The sequence below is a fragment of the Spermophilus citellus genome (genome assembly GCF_964194105.1).
Source record: "Spermophilus citellus genome assembly, chromosome: 7".
In the NCBI taxonomy this organism is placed as follows: Eukaryota; Metazoa; Chordata; class Mammalia; order Rodentia; family Sciuridae; genus Spermophilus; species Spermophilus citellus.
The window spans coordinates 96,185,439-96,209,680 of NC_138188.1; positions in this window are offsets into that span (position 1 = coordinate 96,185,439).

Here is a 24,242-nt window from a genome sequence, read left to right on the forward strand (position 1 = left end):
TATATGCTCAAATAAATTTCAATTCACTATCCTCCATTTTTTCCTCTTTAAGGCAATTCTTTCTTATTTTATAACTTCTTAGTGCTTCTTTCCCCTCCTCCTTCCTGCCCATTTACCCTTGGGAAAGTTTTGAATCAAATCAGGCTTCCTACACTTAAAATGGTGGAAACATGATATGGTACTGTGTGCCAATGATATAAATATTTTTAAAGCATTTTTTGATACATTAATCCCAATGTATTAAAATTCTAAGGATGAAATTTCAGGAACCAGTCTTATCAACTCAAAGTTATTTGCAGGAGAAATCTTGGCTCCTGAATATATGCTATGTAGCAGACTACTAATTCTTCTTCAACTAGTTAATCTGATCTTATATTTATCTACCCTGGTAACACCAAGTAGAGATTTATCTTCATCAATTAATAATAATTGAATGTCTCTTATTTGGGAGTCTATGTGCTAAGCATTGCACTGATCACTTTAGATATATTATCTCATTCTGCATTCCTCACAATGTAAATTATAGAGTATCATCAGAACTAGAGATGACAAAATTAGGGTGCAAAAAAGATTGAGGAATTTGTTTAACGTCATATAAACAAGTAGTATGGCTAGAACGTCTCTGTCTTTTGAAGCCTGGGCTCTCTACCTGCAGCTTCTTCTCCATATTAGTATACCTCAACTAACTCCACAAGTAATTCCAGGGCAGAGTGATGAAATGTGTAGAAATGACAGAGAGTGCCTGAGACAGTGCCTTTCCTTTGTTACTTGTCCAATATCTCATAACTCACTTTTTTTCCACCAATGTTATATCTTTGACAAATTTAATCAGAATTCTCCCAGACATTTCAGGACCAATTAGAGACTATTAAGCTCCTCTCAAGCTTCAATATTCCACCCCCCACTCACTTTTATTCCCCCAGAAATACATGAGTTTAACATTTCATTCTTCTTTTTGATTGAAACCTTTGACTTCCTTCTTTCCATTGATTTCCATTAAACAGAACTTTAGATGATTGAATAGAAGAAAAGGATCAAATATTTCCATATTAACCCTGAGGTAAAGGCAGTGGAGATGGGATATTACAGGAAAAACTGCTGGCTCTCTGCCTCTCCCCACCAGTACCAAACTGGTATCACTGAACAGTATCAAAAATTTAACCAATTATGGTCAACCAGGCACTAAATGGACCTCCACTTTATTACCCCTTAACGAGGAAAAATTAGGGGGATTGTTGCTGATTGAATACCAGAAAGTAGATTGAAAACCAGCTAACCATGGTGGAGGAGGGAGACGTCCTGGTCAATCTTACAGTCAGCCTCCAAACCAACTGTTTGTAACAACCAATTATAAGATCATTATGGGTGAGAGAAGATCTGATTCCCTTTCAACCAAGCTATATTCCCTTCATTCAGTGTGAAAGGAGGAAAGTTTGTGACTGCTATGGAGAGAAAGCAGGAAAAGTACTGGAACTTTAACTGGTGCAACTGGGAGATGAGAGCTATGCAGACATATCTAATGCTTGCAGTGGCACACATCTGTAATTTTAGGGGCTTGCGAGACTGAGGCAGGAGGATCTTGAGTTCAAAGCCAGCGTTAGCAAAAGGAAGGCAATACGCAACTCAGTGAGACCCTGCTTCTAAAGAAAATACAAAACAGGGTTGGGGATGTGGCCCACTGGTCAAGTGGCCTGTAGTTCAATCCTCGATGCCGGCCTTGAAAAAGAAATTTAAAAAAGGGTGAAGAAGACAGCTGGACTGTGTATGGCTCAGCCTCTTCTAATCTGGGTAATCTTAGATTCATTCAAAGGCAAGAGGAAAAAGTCTGATTTTTTTTTCCCAGTGAATTCTGACTGCTATAAGGAAACTTCAGCCCTCTTCAGGAGATTTCTTTGAGAAAGGAAGACATACATGAGAAGCCAATGAGGCATTGACTAGTATTCATGCTCTTAGTGCCCAAGATTGAACTTACAATGTTGGTAAAGGTGACTTAGAAGAAAATGAGAAATGAGAAACAGACTCCTAGAAAATATGAATTATTTTTTTTTTTTTTTGTACTGGGGATTGAACTCAGAGGCGCTTTGCCACTGAGCTATATCTTTAGCCATTTTTTATTTTCTATTTTGAGGCAGGGTCTATCTAAATTGTTTAGGGCCTCACTAAGTTGCCAAGGCAGGCATGAGCCATCACACCTAGCTAAAATCAGAAAAAATTCTTGCTGCTCACTCTGTGGCCTTGGAAAAAAATCTTCACTAGTCCTATGTTGAAACCAAGTGAGAATTTAAGAGATGCTATCTTATTGTGTCACAATATGGCGGCGGGCGCAGAGAGATCAAGTCTCTGACCTCTTCAGCTGTGCAGGCATAGGGAGTCGTAAACAACCTAAATCTGTTTGCTCAGGATCACTAGGCAATGCTGAGCTGACGTGGATCTGGGGCGATCAGTCTGGGCCTCTCAGAACACACACTGAGCCCGGATCGGCTGAATTCAAGCTCCCGTTCGCCTGCTTCCCACAGACAAACAGATGTGACTCAGCACTAATCCATCCGGCTGAAACAACTGGTCAGCCCTTCTCATCCTACGGAGGTAAATGCCTACCGAGCTTTCATAGGTAGTGGCCACAGGTTTGAAACGGGGCTTGGGAGAGACAGTAAGGACCCACCCGTTGCATTGGTCACCCGGCAAAGGGAAATGAACTGTCGCCATTTGCAAGAGATACCACCATGGCAGAGAACTGACATCATCAGACTGCGGCAGAGGAGATAACCTCATTGAAACCTGCGGATACAGGTGTGTAATTCCCTAGCCTTCCATCTCCACACATCGGGGAAACCTTAAGGGCCCCTCCCAGCTCTCCCGTGAGCACGATAGCCAGACTGAGGGAATCAGAGGTGGCACGGGACACGCGGCGTGGAACTACCGCTCCTACCAGTGCTGACAGCTGAGGTCTCTTGCACCAGCTACCGGGGGCGTGGCTACCGGAGGGCAAGTAAAATACGCTGAGGATTCTCAGCCCCAAGCTCTACAGACTTAGGGTCTGAGGGAATGGCAAACTGGAAGAGTGTGCCCAGTCGTTCATGAAAACAGGGCTCCCAGGAGCAGCAGATCTGGCGTGTAGCCAGTATTGTGGTGAGCGGCACCCGCGAGAGGGGCCTGGCTAGAGGAAAAGTGGGAAGTGACTAGACTCAAGAGGAGGCCCTAGGCACTCAGGATTGGAGACTCACCCAGTCTGGGAGGAGCTGCTGCACAGTGATTGGTTCCCACGTACTGACAGGAGAAACTTGGCTGGTGGGCACAGCGCCACCTACTGGAAGAGAAGTTAATCAAACTCTAAGACTGCATTTATTAGTTTTTGTTTTGTTTTGTTTTTTCTTTTTTTTCTTTTTTTCTTTTCTCTTTTTTTTTTGATTTGGGGTTTTCTTTCATTTTCATTTTTATTTCTTGTTGTTTTTTTAAATTTTTTTTACAATTTTTTAAAATTTTTTTTTCTTCTAATTTTAATTTTTTTATTATTTTTTAATTTTTTTTTCTTTTTTTATTTCCTATTTTTTTTCTTCTTTTGTCTTTTCATTTCTTTTCAATTACCTTATCCCCCCTTCCTAGAATTCTACCTGCTTACTCTCATTCTCTTTAGTGACTTCTTCCCTTCCCTTCTAATACCTTTCCTCCCAAGCATCAAATAAATTTATAGGAGTAAACAGTAACTCAGCAGTCAAACAGAACAAGAAGCAACATGAGCAGCTTCAAAAAGCAAGGAAAAAAGGAGTACAAACAATGCAGGACAGCCTAAATATTCAGGAGGACCTAGAGTCATCAGAAAAATGGTCATATAAAGAACTCAAGGAACACCTTAGACAGATGGAATGGAACCTTAAAGAGGATACGAGACAGCAATTTCAAGCAGCGAAAGAACACATTGAGAATGAATTACATAAACAGATAAAAGAAGAAGTTAAGCATCTTTATCAGGAGATAGAGATTATACAAAATATTCAAACAATAATTCTAGAACTGAAGGAAATGATAAACCAAATTAAAAACTCAATTGAGAGAATCACTAACAGAGTGGAGCAAGTAGAAGCCAGAACGTCAGATAATGAAGACAAAATATATCATCTTGAAAAGAGTCTAGCCAACTCAGAAAGGCTGGTAAAAAATCACGAGAAAAACATCCAAGAGTTATGGGATAACATAAAAAAAACAAACTTATGAGTTATCAGGATAGAAGAAGGTACAGAGATTCAAACCAAGGGAATGAGTAACCTGCTGAATGAAATAATTACAGAAAACTTTCCAGAAATAAAAAAGGAAACAGATATACAAATTGAAGATGCATACAGGACACCGAGCACACAAAATCACAGTAGACCAATGCAAAGACACATTGTTATGAAGATATCCAATATACAGAACAAAGAGAAAATATTAAAAGCTACAAGAGAAAGGAGACAGATTACATTCAGGGGTAAACCAATAAGGTTAACAACGGATTTTTCATCACAGACACTGAAAGCAAGAAGGTCATGGAACAATGTATTTCAAACACTGAAAGACAATGGATGCCAGCCAAGAATTCTGTATCCAGCAAAATTAAGCTTCAGGTATGACAACGAAATAAAAATCTTTCATGATAAACAAAAGTTAAAATAATTTGCATCCAGAAAACCAGCATTGCAAAGCATTTTGAGCAAAACACTACACGAGGAAGAAATGAAAAACAATAACCAAAACCATCAGTGGGAAGTGCCTTGGTAAGGACAGAGGGTGAGGGGAAAGATAATCATGGAGAAACAAACTAAATTTTTTTAAAAAAAAGGATAAACAATCAAACATGGATGGAAGTACAAACCATATATCAATAGTAACTCTGAATGTTAATGGCTTAAACTCTCCAATAAAGCGACATAGGCTGGTATCGTGGATTAAAAAAACAAATCCAACAATATGCTGCCTCCAGGAGACACATCGGATTGGAAAAGACATACACAGGCTGAAGGTGAAAGGATGGGAAAAAATATACCATGCACACGGTCCTCGTAAGCAAGCAGGGGTGGCCATCCTCATATCGAATAAAATCGACTTCAAGACTAAGTTAATCAAAAGGGATAAAGAAGGACATTATATACTGTTAAAAGGAACCATTCACCAACAAGACATAACAATTATCAATATTTATGCACCAAATAATGGTGCTGCGACATTCATAAAACAAATTCTCCTCAAGTTCGAGAATCAAATAGACCACAACACAATAATTATGGGTGACTTCAACACACCTCTCTCACCATTGGAGAGATCCTCCAAACAAAAGTTGAATAAAGAAACTATAGAACTCAATATCACAATCAATAACCTAGACTTACCTGACATATATAGAATATATCAACCATCATCAAATGGATATACTTTTTTCTCAGCAGCTCATGGATCCTTCTCAAAAATAGACCATATATTATGCCATAGGGCAACCCTCAGTAAATATAAAGGGGTGGAGATAATACCTTGCATTTTATCTGATCATAATGGAATGAAACTGGAAATCAATGATAAAAGAAGGAAGGAAAAATCCTACATCACATGGAAAATGAACAATATGTTACTGAATGATCAATGGGTTACAGAAGACATAAAGGAGGAAATCAAAAAATTCTTAGAGATAAATGAAAATACAGACACAACATATCGGAATCTATGGGACACAATGAAAGCAGTTTTAAGAGGGAAATTCATCGCCTGGTGGTCATTCCTCCAAAAAAAGAAAAAAACAATAAATAAATGAGCTCCACTTCATCTCAAAGCCCTAGAAAAGGAGGAGCAAAACAACAGCAAATGTAGCAGAAGGCAAGAAATAATTAAAATCAGAGCGGAAATCAATGAAATTGAAACAAAAGAAACTATTGAAAAAATTAACAAAACTAAAAGTTGGTTCTTTGAAAAAATAAATAAGATCGACAGACCTTTAGCCATGCTAATGAAGAGAAGAAGAGAGAGAACTCAAATTACTAACATACGGGATGAAAAAGGCAATATCACAACAGATGCTACAGAAATACAGAAGACAATTAGAAATTATTTTGAAAACCTATATTCCAATAAAATAGAAGATAGTGAAGACATCGATAAATTTCTTAAGTCATATGATTTGCCCAGACTGAGTCAGGAGGATACACACAATTTGAACAGACCAATATCAATGGATGAAATTGAAGAAGCCATCAAAAGACTACCAACCAAGAAAAGCCCAGCACTGGATGGGTATACAGCGGAGTTTTACAAAACCTTTAAAGAAGAATTAATACCAATACTTTTCAAGTTATTTCAGGAAATAGAAAAAGAGGGAGCTCTTCCAAATTCATTCTATGAGGCCAACATCATCCTGATTCCGAAACCAGACAAAGACACCTCAAAGAAAGAAAACTACAGACCAATATCTCTAATGAACCTAGATGCAAAAATCCTCAATAAAATTCTGGTGAATCGAATACAAAAACATAAAAATTGTGCACCATGATCAAGTAGGATTCATCCCTGGGATGCAAGGATGGTTCAATATACGGAAATCAATAAATGTTATTCACCACATCAATAGACTTAAAGATAAGAACCATATGATCATCTCGATAGACGCAGAGAAAGCATTCGACAAAGTACAGCATCCATTTATGTTCAAAACATTAGAAAAACTAGGGATAACAGGAACTTACCTTGACATTGTAAAAGCTATCTATGCTAAGCCTCAGGCTAGCATCATTCTGAATGGACAAAAGTTAAAGGCATTCCCTCTAAAATCTGGAACAAGACAGGGATGCCCTCTATCACCACTTCTATTCAATATAGTTCTCGAAACACTGGCCAGAGCAATTAGACAGACGAAAGAAATTAAAGGCATAAAAATAGGAAAAGAAGAACTTAAATTATCACTATTTGCATATGACATGATTCTATACCTAGAAGACCCAAAAGGGTCTACAAAGAAACTATTAGAGCTAATAAATGAATTCAGCAAAGTGGCAGGATATAAAATCAACATGCATAAATCAAAGGCATTTCTGTATATCAGCGACAAAACTTCTGAAACGGAAATGAGGAAAAACACTCCATTCACAATATCCTCAAAAAAAAAAAAATACTTGGGAATCAACCTAACAAAAGAGGTGAAAGATTTATACAATGAAAACTACAGAACCCTAAAGAGAGAAGTAGAAGAAGATCATAGAAGATGGGAAAATATACCCTGTTCATGGATAGGCAGAACTAACATCATCAAAATGGCGATATTACCAAAAGTTCTCTATAGGTTTAATGCTATCCCAATGAAAATCCCAACAGCATTTCTTGTAGAAATAGATAAAGCAATCATGAAATTCATATGGAAAAATAAAAGACCCAGAATAGCAAAAGCAATTCTAAACAGGAAGTGTGATTCATGTGGTATAGCGATACCAGATTTCAAACTATATTACAGAGCAATAGTGACAAAAACAGCATGGTACTGGTACCAAAACAGGCGGGTGGACCAATGGTATAGAATAGAGGACACAGAGACTAATCCACAAAGTTACAACTATCTTATATTTGATAAAGGGGCTAAAAGCATGCAATGGAGGAAGGATAGCATCTTCAACAAATGGTGTTGGGAAAACTGGAAATCCATATGCAACAAAATGAAACTGAATCCCTTTCTCTTGCCATGCACAAAAGTTAACTCAAAATGGATCAAGGAGCTTCATATCAAATCAGAGACTCTGCGTCTGATAGAAGAAAAAGTTGGCTCCGATCTACATATTGTGGGGTTGGGCTCCAAATTCCTTAATAGGACACCCATAGCACAAGAGTTAATAACAAGAATCAACAAATGGGACTTACTTAAACTAAAAAGTTTTTTCTCAGCAAGAGAAACAATAAGAGAGGTAAATAGGGAGCCTACATCCTGGGAACAAATTTTTACTCCTCACACTTCAGATAGAGCCCTAATATCCAGAGTATACAAATAACTCAAAAAATTAGACAATAAGATAACAAATAACCCAATCAACAAATGGGCCAAGGACCTGAACAGACACTTCTCAGAGGAGGATATACAATCAATCAACAAGTACATGAAAAAATGCTCTCCATCTCTAGCAGTCAGAGAAATGCAAATCAAAACCACCCTAAGATACCATCTCACTCCAGTAAGATTGGCAGCCACTATGAATTCAAACAACAACAAGTGCTGGCGAGGATGTGGAGAAAAGGGTACACTTGTACATTGCTGGTGGGACTGCAAATTGGTGCGGCCAATTTGGAAAGCAGTTTGGAGATTCCTGGGAAAGCTGGGAATGGAACCACCATTTGACCCTGCTATTGCCCTTCTCGGACTATTCCCTGAAGACCTTAAAAGAGCATGCTACAGGGACACTGCCACATCAATGTTCATAGCAGCACAATTCACAATAGCTAGACTGTGGAACCAATCCAGATGCCCTTCAATAGATGAATGGATAAAAAAAATGTGGCATCTATACACAATGGAGTACTATGCAGCAATAAAAATGAGAAAATCATAGAATTTTCAGGGAAATGGATGGCATTGGAGCAGATTATGCTTAGTGAAGCTAGCCAAACCCTAAAAAACAGATACCAAATGTCTTCTTTGATATAATGAGAGCAAGTATGAACAGAGCAGGGAGGAAGAGTAGGAAGAAAAGAGTAACATTAAACAGAGACTTGAGATGGGAGGGAAAGGGAGAGAAAAGGGAAATTGCATGGAAATGAAGGGAGATACTCATTGCTAAACAAAATTACATATAAGAGGTTGTGAGGGGAATGGGAAAATAAACAAGGAGAGAAATGAATTACAGTAGATGGGGTAGAGCGAGAAGATGGGAGGGAAGGGGAGGGGGGATAGTAGGGGATAGGAAATGTAGCAGAATACAACAATTACTAATAGGGCATTATGTAAAATTGTGGATGTGTAACCGACGTGATTCTGCATTTGGGGTGAAATTGGGGGTTCATAACCCACTTCAATCTAATGTATGAAATATGATATGTCAAGAGCTTTGTAATGTTGTGAACAACCAATAAAAAAGAATAAAATTAAAAAAAAAAAAAAGAGATGCTATATTGGTGAAATCGGCACTGGGTACCCCAGGTTAAGGTGGACTTCTTGACAAAAATTGTCTTGGTGGAAATGAAAGCCAGTCAGACAAAGGACAGAACTCCAAGAATTCCAACTCAAACTAAATGTGTCTGTGGCGGTACAGTCAATATTGAAGTTGATGGTGTTGATTATGATGACCTTTCCGCTTGGTGTGGGGTTTTAATTGGATCAAAACATTAGTGGTTGATTTGGTTGAACTCTATGCTATAGCACTCCAAATGGCAAGTAAATATGATTTATTAGAGTAAAGTCACTGTCTTTCTATATGAATCTGGATCCTTTCTCCTCTTCTAATCCAAACTTGACAGAAAACCTTTAGGGGTAAGTCCAAGTTGTCCCTGTCCTCAGAGGGACCAAAGGCATGCACAAGTATGCTAAAGAACTATGGAGGAGGAAGGATTCAAATTTTGTGGCCCTGATAGGTGCAGGAGAACAAGCCACAATCCTATCCAATCCCAAGGGTATAGTAATTGTTCATATTCAGCCAGGGCAGTCTGAGAAATGCTCACAGTGCGAAAGGGAAGTTAACCTGACCTTGAAGATGGGATCTTTTGGGGTGATTCCATGTGCTGTAAAGTGTTGTGGCTTGGGGCTGGGGATGTGGCTCAAGCGGTAGCGCGCTCGCCTGGCATGCGTGCGGCCCGGGTTCGATCCTCAGCACCACATACCAACAAAGATGTTGTGTCCGCCGAGAACTAAAAAATAAATATTAAAAATTCTCTCTCTCTCTCTCTCTCTCCTCTCTCACTCTCTCTTTAAAAAAAAAAATAAAAAAAAATAAAGTGTTGTGGCTTGCATTAATGAATGTGTAATTGATACTGAGGTTTTACTGTGAATGCTTATAAGTGCCAAGAGAGTCTCCCATTCAGGAACTATTATAGATAAAGAAATGCTAGTGAGACATGTTATGTGTCTGTTTAATCCATTATCCTGCCCCCTCTGCAGCTTGTCCAACAGAAACAGCATTGAATTCCAGGAGAAAAATGGAAATACACAGTTCTGTGACTAAGGATTTAAAAGACGGCAGGGTTAGTAAAAGATGCAACAGCCTGTGTAACTAGTGAAAATGACTAATATCAGCAGGAAGTTTAAAGTGGTTTAATCACCAGTGACTTCAGTAATTGTCACATAGCCAAAGTTGTTTCTTCATTGTGACCATAGCTGAATCCACTGCATGGACTGATGGTGCCTGGTATTTTGCCATGGACATTGCCAATGCCTTATTTCCTGGTCAGTGATACCTGATTATGGAGACCAATTCATATTCATATGGCAGGCTTCTGACATACAGAGCAGAGCTATCTAAAATCCACTGTTACTTGCCATGAATGAGTGGGTCATGATTTAAACACAAGTGTCTTTACTCCATAGTGTCCAAAAATTTCACACTCTAGTCCATGAGTGGGTTAGCAAATCAGAAGACTTAGTCTCAATGGCCCTAGCTACCTCTACAGAGGGGTAGCTGATAAACTCTAAAACTCTGAATTTAGATACCTTCATCAAATAAACATTTTTTAGGAATATATTGGCAGATTCACAACACTTGCTATGCCTAGCAGTGAAGGAAAAATTGATGTCACTTTGCCTGTTCCCTTTCCCCACCCAAACGAAGACTTAGCATTTATCTTACTCTTTGACAGAGAGACAGTATGTGCTTCACTTGGTTATTTTTCCCACTAATCTGCAAATAAGTTGCCTTTGGATGGGAAAATAAACTGAATTAGAGACTCTACACTGAATTGGAGATACTATCTACTTTTAGAGACTGGAACCCTAGTGGCTTCTTTGGGCTACAGTTCCCAGTGACTGATGATTAGGCTGAGTGGAGACTCTGGCAAAGGGTATCTATGAAACTGTAATGGGCTTACAAGCTTGCAAGCAGGCAGAATTTTAGGGCCTTCACAGTTTATGACACCTAATTGATCTTTAATCCTCTTACTAGAAGTTTGTAAAAAATATACATATACTGATTTCTAGTTTTGAAACACTGTTGCTTTTATGGATGGAACATTCTGGTACACATTTTTTTCCTAAAGAAATATTAGCACAGTAATTCAATTTAAGTAATGCTCCTATCTATCTTAAGTCTCCTTTTATACAAAAAAAAAAATTGTCGGAATAAATTTGAGAAAGGTGCAGAGATGGGGATTGAGGAGAACAGGGGAGAATTTTTATCTTATCCTATTTTAGAGAAAGTACTATTGAAAATAAATGATTAAATATTTTATAGAAATTACAGAAATTACCATTTTAATTAAAATGTGAACTGGAGACCTAAGTACATGAAAAGGGGATACTGGGAACTTAAAATCCTTGAAAACATCAGAATTTAAAGCTATTAGTTTTAATATTATCTTTGGGCCATCTATTAAGTTCCTAGCAGAATATTAAGATTTATTAGCAAAAGAGCAAACTTTGAGCCCTTTCATTTAATATATAACTACAGATTAGAAAGTTGAGAGTGCACTGAGTTATCTTCTTATTCTACATAAAACAGTGATAATGATTCCGATGAAACTCTATTTTATTTCCAAACAGTGAAATTCACATTTTGCAATGGATGGCTCTGAATTTCAACATGTATATTTAGCCATAGAGAAGATGCAAAATAGTTCTAGCACTCATTAAGTGCTGCTGCCACTTGTGTACACACCCTCCTAATTCCTAAGCCCTGACAAACGCAGATCTGTTCTCTATCTCCTCCCCTTTTTTTTGCCACATTCAGAATGTTATGTAAGTAAAGTCACATAGTATATAACTTTTTGAGTTTCAATTCTTTAGCCTAGAATAATTCTCTGAAGTTTCATCCAAGTTCTGAATTTAATTGGAAATATTGTTCCATCACATATATGCATCAGCTTGTTTATCCATTTCCTCACTGAAAATATTTGTGATATTCTGGTTTTAAGTGATCATTAATAATGTTGTTATAAGCATATGCACATTTTTCTGTGAACATTAAGATTCCTTTCTCTAACATGCAAACCTAAAAATGGGATTTCTGGATCGTACAGCAAGTACGTATTGTTGGGTTGGGTTGGATTGTGTTTGGTATTTTTTATTTTTTGCAGTGCTAGAGAACATATTTTCTTTTTGAGCAGTTGCCAAACTGTTTTTTAGAGTGATTGTGCCATTTTACAGTTCTACCAACCATGTATGAGAGTTCCTTTTGCTCTGCATCCTCATGAGCATTGAGAATCATCAATAATTTTTAATTTTAATCAAGTTAATAAGTGTGTAATGCTATCTCCTGGTGGTTTTAATTTTCATTCCTCTAATGACCAAGGATGTAGAATATCTTTATATGTCTTTATTTGCCATCTGCTTTTTTATTGTTATTGAAGTATTAGTGAAATATCTTGCCTGTTTTAAATTGGTTATTTTCTAATTTTTTAGTTTTGAGAGGTCGGTACACATACTTTATCTGATATGTAATATGCATTTATTTTCTCCTTCTCTGTGGGTTGCTATTCTGCTAATTGTGTCCTGATACAGTTAATTTTTGTTTGTGGAATAAGATAGAAATGAAAGTTCATTGTCTTACATGTGAATTTCCTGTTATCCCAGCTTTATTTGTTGAAAAAGACTAGCCATCTCTATTGGTTTGTCATTGCAAATTTGTCAAATGTTAACCACTTTAATGTGGGTATATTTCAAAATTTTACCTTTTGTTCCAGTGTTCCACGTATTCATATTTTCACCAATACTATAATGCCATGACTACTGCTAGTTTGTATGAATGTCCCCCAAATGTCCCCTGGGTGGGTCTACGGAAAGAGCTGCAGACCTTTATGAGGTGGGGACTTATGGGAGGGCTTAGGTCACTGGGAACCTGTCTTCAAAAGGAACTGTGAATCCTACTGGTCTTTTCTCTCAGCTTAATGGCTCTTGAAGTGAGCAGTTTGTGCCACTGCATGCTCCTGCCATTTTGTGTTGTCCTCACCAGAGGCCCAAAGCAATGGGCCTTCCCAATCTTGGACTGGAACCCTAAGAAATGTGAGCCAAAATTAAAATTATCTCTTTATGTGCTAATTGCCCCAGATATCAACTTATAAAGAGAGTTAACAGATAAAAGCTGACAGACACAACTACTGTAGCTTTATTTTATCTTAAAATTCAGGAGTGTGTGTCCTTAAACTCTCTTTATACAATTGTTTGGCTAATCTAGTTCCTTTGTCTTGTGGATAGCTACAAAAAAAAAAATCTTGCTTCAACATTTATTGAGATTGCACTAAAAGCTAAAGATAAATATGGGAAGAACTGACATTTTGTCAAGTATAGGATCTCCCAATCCATAAACATGATAATTAACTTCATTAATATCATCAGTATCTTATATTTGGAGCATACAGATTCTACAAATATTTTGTTATACTTTTTTCAAAATATTCCAAAATATTCATTTGGAACTATAATAAATATTGCTCCTTTTTAAAATCTCAATTTTTCAACTGTTCATTGTAGTGTATAAAAACATAGTTGTCTATTGCACTTATATACTGCAACCTTGATAAACTCTTTAGTTCTAATAGTTTAATGGATTTTTGAGATTTTTCTCTGTAGAAAATTATGCCATCATAAGAAAGAATGGTTTATTTTTTCCTCTTTTCCAACCATTTAGAAAGAAAGGAAATGAAAGGAAAATGTCCTTTATTTTCTAAACTTACTGCTTTTGCTAAATTTCTGGTTTTATAGTCAATAGGAATGGTGAGAGCAGACACCCTTACTTAGTGTGTGATCTTAGGAAGAAAACCATCAGTATTTCACTACTAAGTATATTAGCTGTAGGATTTTCATAGATTATTTGTCCTTCATCAGATTGGAGATGTTCATTTCTATTCCAAGAAGGCTGAGAGTTTTTATCATGAATTGGATGCTGAATAATTTTGTCATATGCTTTTCACTCATCTATTGATATTATGCAATCCTTTTGTTGATGACTATATATGTTAATCTACAATGTGATAATCTACACTCATTAATTTTAAAGCAGAACTGGAGGAATAATCTGTTAGTTCTAATGTCTGGGGTTTTATTCTAGGATAAGCCTCATGAAGCAATAGTTATTATGCTTTATAAATATTGCTGGATTTGACTCACTAATATTTTGTTGAGGATTTCTCTGTGTTCAAGAGGAACATTAATCTGTAGTTCTTTATTATAAAGTTTCTGTCTGGTTTTGGCATCAGGTTATTGGTAACTCCACAAATGGGTTTGAAAGTTTTCTTATTTTTCTAACTCTGGGAGTGACTGTAAATAATTGATGTTATTTCTTCCTTAGGTATTTAGTAGAGTTTACCAGTGAAAACATCTTGGCTTGGAAATATTTTGTGAAGATATTTAACTCTTAATTAGATTATTTCAACAGACACGGGATGAGATGTTATCTGTTTCTTTTTAGAGAGTTTTGACATCTCTGTCTTCAAAGGCATTGTTCCATTTCATGTAAGCTATAAGTCTTTGTGCATAAAGCTGTTCATACATCCATAAAAATTATTCCTTTATTATCCTTTTAAAGTCTGTTCTGTCTGTAGTGATTTTTCCCCCTTTCATTCTCAATGTTGATTATGTGTGTCTTCTCTTATTTTCTTGGTCTATCTCTTTTGAGGCTTTGTCAATTTTATTTAGAAAAACAGATTTTGGTTACATTGATTCTCTATTTTCTATTTATTTCTTCTTTTTCTTTTTTAAAGAGACTAGGCTCTTTAAACAAAATAGTTTATTACAGGTTTTGTTATGACTGCAGTAGGCTGCTTTATGTGTGATTAAGAGTTGTCTATATCTTTCTGATTTTTTTCAGTCTTTAAAATATTCTAGTATTTCTTTGCTAGTCTTATTTTTAAAATTGTTTTATTGTATATGTGTTGTTTCTTAGTTAAACAATGACAGTAGAATTCATTTTGACATAATTATAAAAGCATATAATATATCTTGTTCTAATTTAGTCCCCAGTTCCTCCCTTTATCTTCCCCTCCCTCAACCCCTGCTCCCTTCCCTGATTCTACTGGTCTTTTGCTATTTACCCATAGTTGTTGGTATATGTATATATATAAAATTTCTGGTGAGAGTCACTGTGGTATATTCATATAGGTACATAGGAAGATTTTTGTCAGATTATGGAGTATTACTCAGCCATAAAGAAGAATAATGTTATATTTTCTGGCAAATGGATGGATCTGGAAACTATCATGCTAAGTGAAATAAGCCAATTCACCCCCCCAAAAAAAAACCAAAGGTCAAATGTTTTCTCTGATATGTGGAAGCTAATCCACCATAATGGGGTAGAGAATAAAAAAATAATAGATGTTCACTGCATTAGACAAAGGAGAATGAAGGGAAGGGAGCAGGGATGGGAAAAAGAAAGCCAGTGGAATTAATGTGACATATTTGTTATTTTTCTACATGTGTTTATTTTATCATACAAAGTCATTCAAAGTCATTTCCAATATCACTTAAGATTTTCTCTTTTACTGATTATTCAATATTGCTTTAATTTTCTATTACGTAGGGTTTTTCCAGATATAATTGGTTTTGCTTTCTAGTTGAATTTTGTTACTATCTGCGAACACTTTGAATAATTTCAATTCTTTTAAATTTAACAAGGTTTGCTTTGTAACTCATAAGATAGACTATTTTGTTGAACATTCCATCTAAGCTGTGTATTCTGTTTCTGGTGTTGATAAATACATAACTTCATTCTTTCCTTCTTTCTTTTTTCTTACTTTTTTTTGATTTGTGGTATTCCAACAGATATCCTTCCTACCAGTTATGGAATCACAGTACATCTTGTCATTCTTTCTGAGGTATGTGCACATTTGTATATATCTATTTGAATATACAGATGTTTAAAAGGATTGATAGCTAATTAAGAACCTTTTCTTACCATGTAGCCATTTGGCTTTTTTACATATCATTTGCTAAGCTTCAACCAGGAAACAAAACCAAAATCTTTTGTTGAAATCATTGGAGAAATACTGAAATGTGTCATGTGCATTGCTTCAAAAACATATTTAAGCTATATTAATACTTGTCAATCACCATGTTCTTAATCTTTTTGGTTTTTTAAAATATAATTTCCAGTTATTTATCAAAATCTTTTTCTAGTAATTTTAGTATCTTCTATGTAACTGCACATTTTCCAAATTAAAATCAAAATTCCTTTCCATTTGATTTATCTTCATATCCCTTCAATTGCTACAGTTAAAACCATGATTCACAAAATATTCAAATTTTAAACTTTCCTGTCATTTGTTGGATCAATACACTCACCTGAATGCTTTTTGGATAATTTCATTGTATGTTTATTTCTGCCAGAGAAACCATTTCAGAATGTCGAACAATAAATTACTACCTGTCTAAAAAAGTCATGCTGTTTGAAGCATTTTTCTAATCTTAACTCCTTAAAGCAAAATCAAACAGGTTCATTTAACTTTTTTTTCCCAGACAGAAGAAAAGCATCCACACTACAAAACTCAATTATTACTCTATGTCACATTAGTACCTAAAGGTGTCCTACAGTGAATTTCCTGAAAGGAATGGAATTCATTCAAAAACAGAAATGGAACTTTGAATAGAAAGTGAATTAAATTTGAAGAAAGATAGAACAGTAAGCTTCAAAATAACTTCTTTTTGAACATGTCCAAACACAATATTAAATTCATGCAATCAGTTACAGGTCGTAGGTTAAAGAACTTGTGTAACACACAGAAAATGTACAATTTTAAACCCCATGAACTGTCATTACTACAAGGAGATGAAATAACAACTACAGTTTGTTTCAATCTCTGCCTAGTGTCAGGGAGAGGAATCCCAGATGTGAAAGCAGTTGCACACTTTCTATGCCTGGCAGCATCAGAAGGTGTGGAAATTTAGGAGCTATGACCAGGGCAATGTCTTTAATCCCGTACAGATGCTGTTGAGACTCAATAAATTATCAGATACAAATCAACAAATGGCAAGAAGCCTTAAATGACATTAACAGTTATATGATCCTAGGGCTCTGCCTCAATTCCCCTAAGCAAATGAGCCCACCATTCCATGCTATGTTCCCAGATAAGAAACTAAAATTCTTTTAATTGAGTGTTCCTAATATTTAGGTCTAGCCTATTCAATGGCGTGCAGAGACTCCCTATCCTGACAATAGTGGTGAGACATAGGAACACATAGTTGTCACAAATACACCATTATTTAACTACACTGGTTCTTCATAAGGAAGCTCAATTGTTAAACAAACAAAAAAATTCTGAAGCATATGGGATCAGTTCAAATAATATATGATTGAAGAAAATGAGAGACAAAGTACTTCTCAGAGGTTAGAAAAGTGAGAGACAACAATGATTACCCTCTCCTCTGCCAGGGCAGAGTCTGTCTATCAGATTAACATTCCATAAGGAGGAGAAAATGATTGCATTATTCAATCACAGCTTGGCTTTGGTAGTCTGCTATGCTTAGAAAGAAGGAAGCAGAAAGTGATAAATATATCTTGAAGAAGAAAATGTATTGTTTTTGGTCTCTTGCTCCAAATTCTGGACAGAGTAGGGATCTGGCTTTTGAGGAAGCTATCATTTGTATTGCCTCATTCAGATCAATAACAGTTCAGTTGTGAATAAGACAGAAGCAGGCAGAGACTACAAAAAGTATCTTGGGCCAGCTGGTCAGATTTTGCTGTACTGCCATGCAAATAAATAATTAAAAACAAACAAACATGTAAGTGCCTCTCCTTTGACACGGTCAAAGCTTCTGGCATTTGATTTGCTGAACATTGTTCTCAGCTGAACTCTAATCTGCCTTGAAGTGAAACTGCAGTCATTATTTATATTTCACCTGCAAAAGCTCAATAAATATTTACCAACAAAGAATGTTGACACATACTTCAGATATAGATTTCCCCATGATTTTCCTGTGTACTTTCAATTTGGTGGGTCAGATTTTTCTGAGCCTCAGTCATCATGGAAACTGTTCAGTTACAGAATGGGAAAAATTAGATTTACTTCAAATATTCTAAGCTATATCTAAAGGAGCCATAGTTGAAGGACTTGGTTGTTCAGAATATTCCCATCCAATGACATCAACAGGGCAAGGTGAAGTTTTATAACTTCAGTTTTTAAATCACTGACATTTAGCTCTTCATACTAACTTACGTTAGTCAAATAAATGCTGCATCTCTTTGTTCTATTCATGACACTTTAGATCTAATTGAATCCATCATTTCCAAACCTCCACAAAAATATTTCCTCCCTTAGAATATGCCTTCTTCCAGAAATAGTTCATATATACCACAAAAGTCTCGTCCTGATGGAAATCTCCAGAGGTGCCTGAATTAAAGTTCTTACAAATGCTGCTAAAAAAGAAAAAAAAAAGTTCTGTGGCAGACTGTATTTCCTAAGATGGATAATAAGATCTCCCATCCCATGTGCTCCTTTGTAGGTGACACTGACAGCCTTCCCATGAAGACAGGGGTTGGTAGGAGATCTCCTCTTGAGCCTCGGTGCCTGTGACTATAACAGAGTTGACTCTAGGTGTCTTTATTTTTTAAAACCCACCTTCTATCTGGGTCCCTTGGTAAGCTCACCCTTGGAACACAGCCACCATGCTGTGAGAAGAAGCCACACATTCTATGAGGAGGCACTTGTAGAAAGGAGCAGGGGATCCTGGCTCACAGCCTAGCTAAGCTCCCAGCTGACATCAAGCCCTAACTTGCCAATTACGTGAGCAGGACATTCTGAAAACAGAAGCTGCAGTCAAAATTCAAAGTCACCTATCTGATGCTATGTGGGGTACAGATGAACCTTTTCTGAGAAATCCCCAAAGTTGCAGAATCATGCACTAAATAAGTGGTTGTCACTATTTTAAGTTATTATAATTTGAGGCAGAACTTGCCAAAAGTTAATGGATACTGTTAATATAGTTTGTATTTGTACCTGTGCATGTGTGTGTGTGTGTGTGTGTGTGTGTGTGTGTGCACATGTGTATCTTGCAAAGTACTGACAGTGCTCTGAAGGGAAATGTATTACTTCTTCTTAATCACTGAATATAGCAGTTCTGAATCTATTTTTCTAAATCAGCCTAATACTGATCTTATGCCCCGTCTCATCCCATTTAACTGATGAAAAATTCATATCTAGTCTTTTCAGGGGCTCTCCCCCAATGTATCATAATCTGAGCATTGTCTTCTAGATAAAAGATGGCAAAAACTATCACAAATGTAATAAACTGCTGTTTCTATGAGTAGTGTATCTAGTTTTAGCTATACCGAAAATCTTTTCTTCACTGAATATTCATTTACTTGACATTTACTGAGAAGTTACTATGTACTTATTTAGTTTGTCACTCTTCTAAGAATTGGGTACAAATGGATGAATTAGACTTCTAAACTTTATATGTGGTAAGATCATGCCCTATAATCATAGAATAACTGTGGTATTGCCTTCAGAGGGTAAGATGTGTCTTACTGCACAGAATCTTTTCAGTTTCACTGATTCTACCATCTCTGCACTATGCTAAGCATACTTAGTGAAAGCTAGGAGCCTCTATGCTTTGGGTCAGACTTCCCAGATACCTCACACAGGCTTTCCCTGTGAGGCCCTCTAACACTTTCCCACATAAATCAATACATCAGCAAAATGTCATGCCTTTATGATAATAACAGATGAATATTAATTCTATTTTTAAAAATGTGTTATTACCTCATTTCTCACCAAAGCCTATAAGGTAGGTATAATTATTATTTTTCAGATGAGCAAACTATAGCACAGAAAAAGTATTCTATTAGAGGTAGTTATTAGTTGGTAAAGCCAGGAACTAAACCCAGAAACTGTCTGTAGAGACACTCTCAAATAATAATCTGTACTGCTCTTTTGTCTTATGAACAAATAAGCATTTGGAATTTTCTTTTTTTTTTTTTTAAAGAGAGAGTGAGAGAGGGGAGAGAGAGAGAGAGAGAGAGGGAGGGAGGGAGAGAGAGAGAGAATTTTTAATATTTATTTTTTAGTTCTCGGCGGACACAACATCTTTGTTGGTATGTGGTGCTGAGGATCGAACCCGGGCCGCACGCATGCCAGGTGAGCGCGCTACTGCTTGAGCCACATCCCCAGCCCAGCATTTGGAATTTTCAACCAAACTTATTATGTTTAACTTTTGTGTTTAATTTTTGACTAACATAGAAGTATTAAACCATGAATCAAGAGATCATGACTTTTCATATTCTTCACAATACAAAAGAAAAATTTTCACAATACAAAAAAATTTGTGATTACATGTAAGTTTCCCTTATTATTGTTCCTTTAATTTTATCTATCATTCTTATAAAAATATATGAGCTGTGAGAGGGTGATGGAAGAGGCAGTCATCTAGCCCAGATTTATAATGGAAAGCATATAACCAAAAAACATATTCCTAGAGATCTGAATCTAGGTCTAAGTGTTGTATATCTCTACTACATTTATTTGTTCCTTCCTGGGATCAGTAATTTGGGAAATGCTATCTTAGAAAGGTTCAAGAATGTATACTGGTTATTTTTCACTTATGAAATGAAAAACAAGCATAGAGTTCAAATATGGAGTGCAACTGGCCCCTTCTAATTTCTCACTACTCCCACTACATATTTCTAAGCTATTCTATGATGACCTGAATTGCCACATCTGCACATTTCTTCATGATTTTCTCCATCTGAATCATCTGTTCTCGTGTCCTTCAATATTGTCTACTCTGGTTCTCTTTTGGAAGAGACTTAACCACCATAAAGATTTCATAACCAATACCAGATAGAACTTTATTTTATACAGGTAAAAGTCTCAGGCTCTCTATAACCTTTGTGATTGCCTCTGCACCATTTTTTCCTTTACTCATCTTCTGGAATTCCTACCTTTGGACATGATGACTTGTCCATAATGGCTTCACCATTTCTATCGGTTTCTAACCTGGATTTGGTTTACACTTGTGATCTGCTCCATCCAGCTTCCAAGACTTTACCCACTAGAGTAGTTTTAAGCTGTTTTGCTATGGGACTGAAGAAATCTAGCCTATTTCTTTTACTTACAAGGTTCAGCTCAAAACTTATCTATTCAAACAAGCCGTCCGGTATATTCCACATTGCAGTAATGATCCTTTACAAGGCATTCCATCAGTGCTTACATAATCACAGTGTATCACACTCCCTGGAGCTTGTTTGGGTTATGGACATTATTCAGCAGTCCTTGTGCAAATGCTTGTTCTTATTTTCTCAAAACAGACTACAGAGAGCTTCTTCTACTTTTTATGTATGTCCTTTAATTTTTGAGATAAAATAACTTTAGTTCAGGCACAAATGTCCCTTGCCTATTGAGTGGAATAAAATAGAATTCTGGATCACAAAACTCTAGAACTTAATGGCTCTTTACCTAGTCAGTCTTAGGGAACTCTTCAACAGGGTATATAAGGGGAAATGACATAGGATGAAAATGTAGGGGGCTCTTCCCAGTGATGATTCTCCAAAACTCTACAAACATCTGAGAGGTGCCCCTTCATCATTTCATTAATAATCATTGCCAAGGTGAAGTGTTGTTATTGATCAGATATCCCCTATCATCCAAGAGACTTGGAGCAAAAAATTTGAGCCACTACTCTGTTACAGTTATTGAGTAAACTCTTTTTACAATTAAGTTTCCTTAGAAAATGTTAATTACTTATTTAAAAAAATATATGTAGCATGAATCCCAGAAGTTAGAACTAGATGAGTGTCTGTTCAGCCCCACAAATCAAGGACAAAAATCCAACTAATATGAATTTCACAGGGCATAGCAATAAAGGAGTTTTGGCTTGTCAAATTCTGGTATAAATTTTTTTTTCTAGAAACATACAAATTGGGAATAAACCGATATTAAATCTATGATAGTCCCAGATAAAAATTTACTTCCCTTTGAAATAAGGATTGACAAGAGTAGCTTATCCTTATATAACATTTAATGCTGTTAACGTTTTGGTTTGTTTTATAAGAATTCAATAGGCATTATGATGTCAAAAGCTTTCCACTACAAAAGAGCTAGTAGCTCTTTTAGAGACATTATCTCATGAAATCCTCAAAAAAAAATCACCTGTGGTACATTAATATGCTCCTTTTATAGATAAGTAGACCAAAGATTAATAATTTAAATCAACAGATAAGGCTAAACAGTAATAAATTACAAAACCAGTATCCACTATTTAAATCCTTGAAGTCCAAATTCAGGCAGATATTTCACAAGTACCTATGTCTTTACATAACATTTACAAGTAGATAAGTTACAAAATTAGATACAGACCTTTACTTCATAATTTTAACTTTAAAATTAGAATGAATTTAAGATTAAGATGAATAGTTGCTTTAAGAAAAGAGTTATAGAATCACTGATCCACTGATTTTTCATCTATTATCTCCCATATATAAATTTTAGCCAGAGATTCTGTGTGTGTGTGTGTGTGTGTGTGTGTGTGTGTGTGTGTGTGTGTGGTGTTGGGAGGAACTTGTGCATGTGAGGCAAGCACTCTACCAATTAAGCCATATACCCAGCCCCCAGAGATTCTTATTGAGTATCACAACCAAGTAGGAATGTGGTACTAAATGCTACTTGAAATGTGTTTTTAATTTTTTACTTTTAGAGGCATTATAATTCTTCTTTCTTCTAAGTAAAAGGACGGATATAAAGGGATATTTCTCACAGTTATTATTAAAAATTTCAGTTGCCATTTCATCATTCTTCCCTGAATGGATCCATTGTCTTGTTCACTAGAAGAGTCACCATTGTAACAATCCAGTCTTGTGCATTTTCACAGGTATCCCAAGCATCAGGATAGCGATTACAACTAGGTTAAGTTCACATTAGAAATTATGTGTAACAGAATCTCAGAATTTTGAATTCTTCTAAAATTATGTAATTTGTTTCAAGAATTGTGTCATTTGTTTTGATATTTCCTTTTTATGCAGACCGTCAAAACCCCTATTAAAATAGGCAGCCATCAGCCCTGGACCCTGTCAACCAACTGCAGACTGGACTCTAAAGCACAGGGTTGAAAAACAACAAGAAGGATCCCAATCAACTCCCTCTCCAGGTCAGCACTGTGAACCACAAGGGTGATAATCTTATCTGTGTCTAGTATATTCCATACAAAGGTTCCATGATGGGAGCAGTACTGCAGATTTTTATAGCTAGCAGGAAATATCTGCGGGAATATCCACCAATCTGTTCACCCACATACAAAGGCTGACCTTCCACCCTGAATTTGCAAAATTGAAGAACAACATTCCTTGACCACATAGTCCAGTGATTTGAGTTTTCCAGTTTTGTTGTTCTTTTCCTTTGTCTTGGAAGAGACCTTGTCAAATCAGAATGAAAAGAATGTTTGAAGCGTGAGAAAATTCAAATTTCCTATTTAAAGCCTGGAGTTCATTAGCAGGAGTATACTCACTTATTTCAAGGGTCACTGGTTTACACAGTAGAGCCGGTCTCTCTGCTACCCAAGCCTTACCCAAGCAGTTTAGAAACGCCCTTAAGTCTATTAGCTTTCTATGGGGTCTAATTCATCTTTGCTGTGCTTTGTCTTGTGACCTTGTCAAGTGGTGGGCCCTGCTTTGATTATGTGCTATCCCCTTTTTCTTGATCACTTTTCAGTTAAGTAATTGTCTCAGTTTAATTGATTGAAATGCTTAAAAGTTGTTTATATTACACTGCAATTTTCTTTTATCAATCACACATGATTTAGGTATTTTATTATTTATGGTTCAATGCAGAAATTTTACCCAAATAGTCTTTTCATTAGACATTTTTATTGGACTATTTTTACTGAATACATGTTAATGCTAAAATTGAAGTTTTGGAAAGTAAGAGAAATTGTGTGTTCATGATATCATAGAATTAGACTGGTAGCAAAGAGTTTTACATTATAATACTAAGAGACAGAATGCAATGAGTATAGACCAGATCTGGATTTAGATTCTGCATAAAAATATGCCAGTTCCTGGGACCCTACTGACCTTAAATTATCTCATCTGTAAAGTGAAAATACTAACATAAACCCTATATAAATTCCCTGAAGAAAATAGATGTGTATATAAAACATAAGATACTTATATCTAATGTTAGCT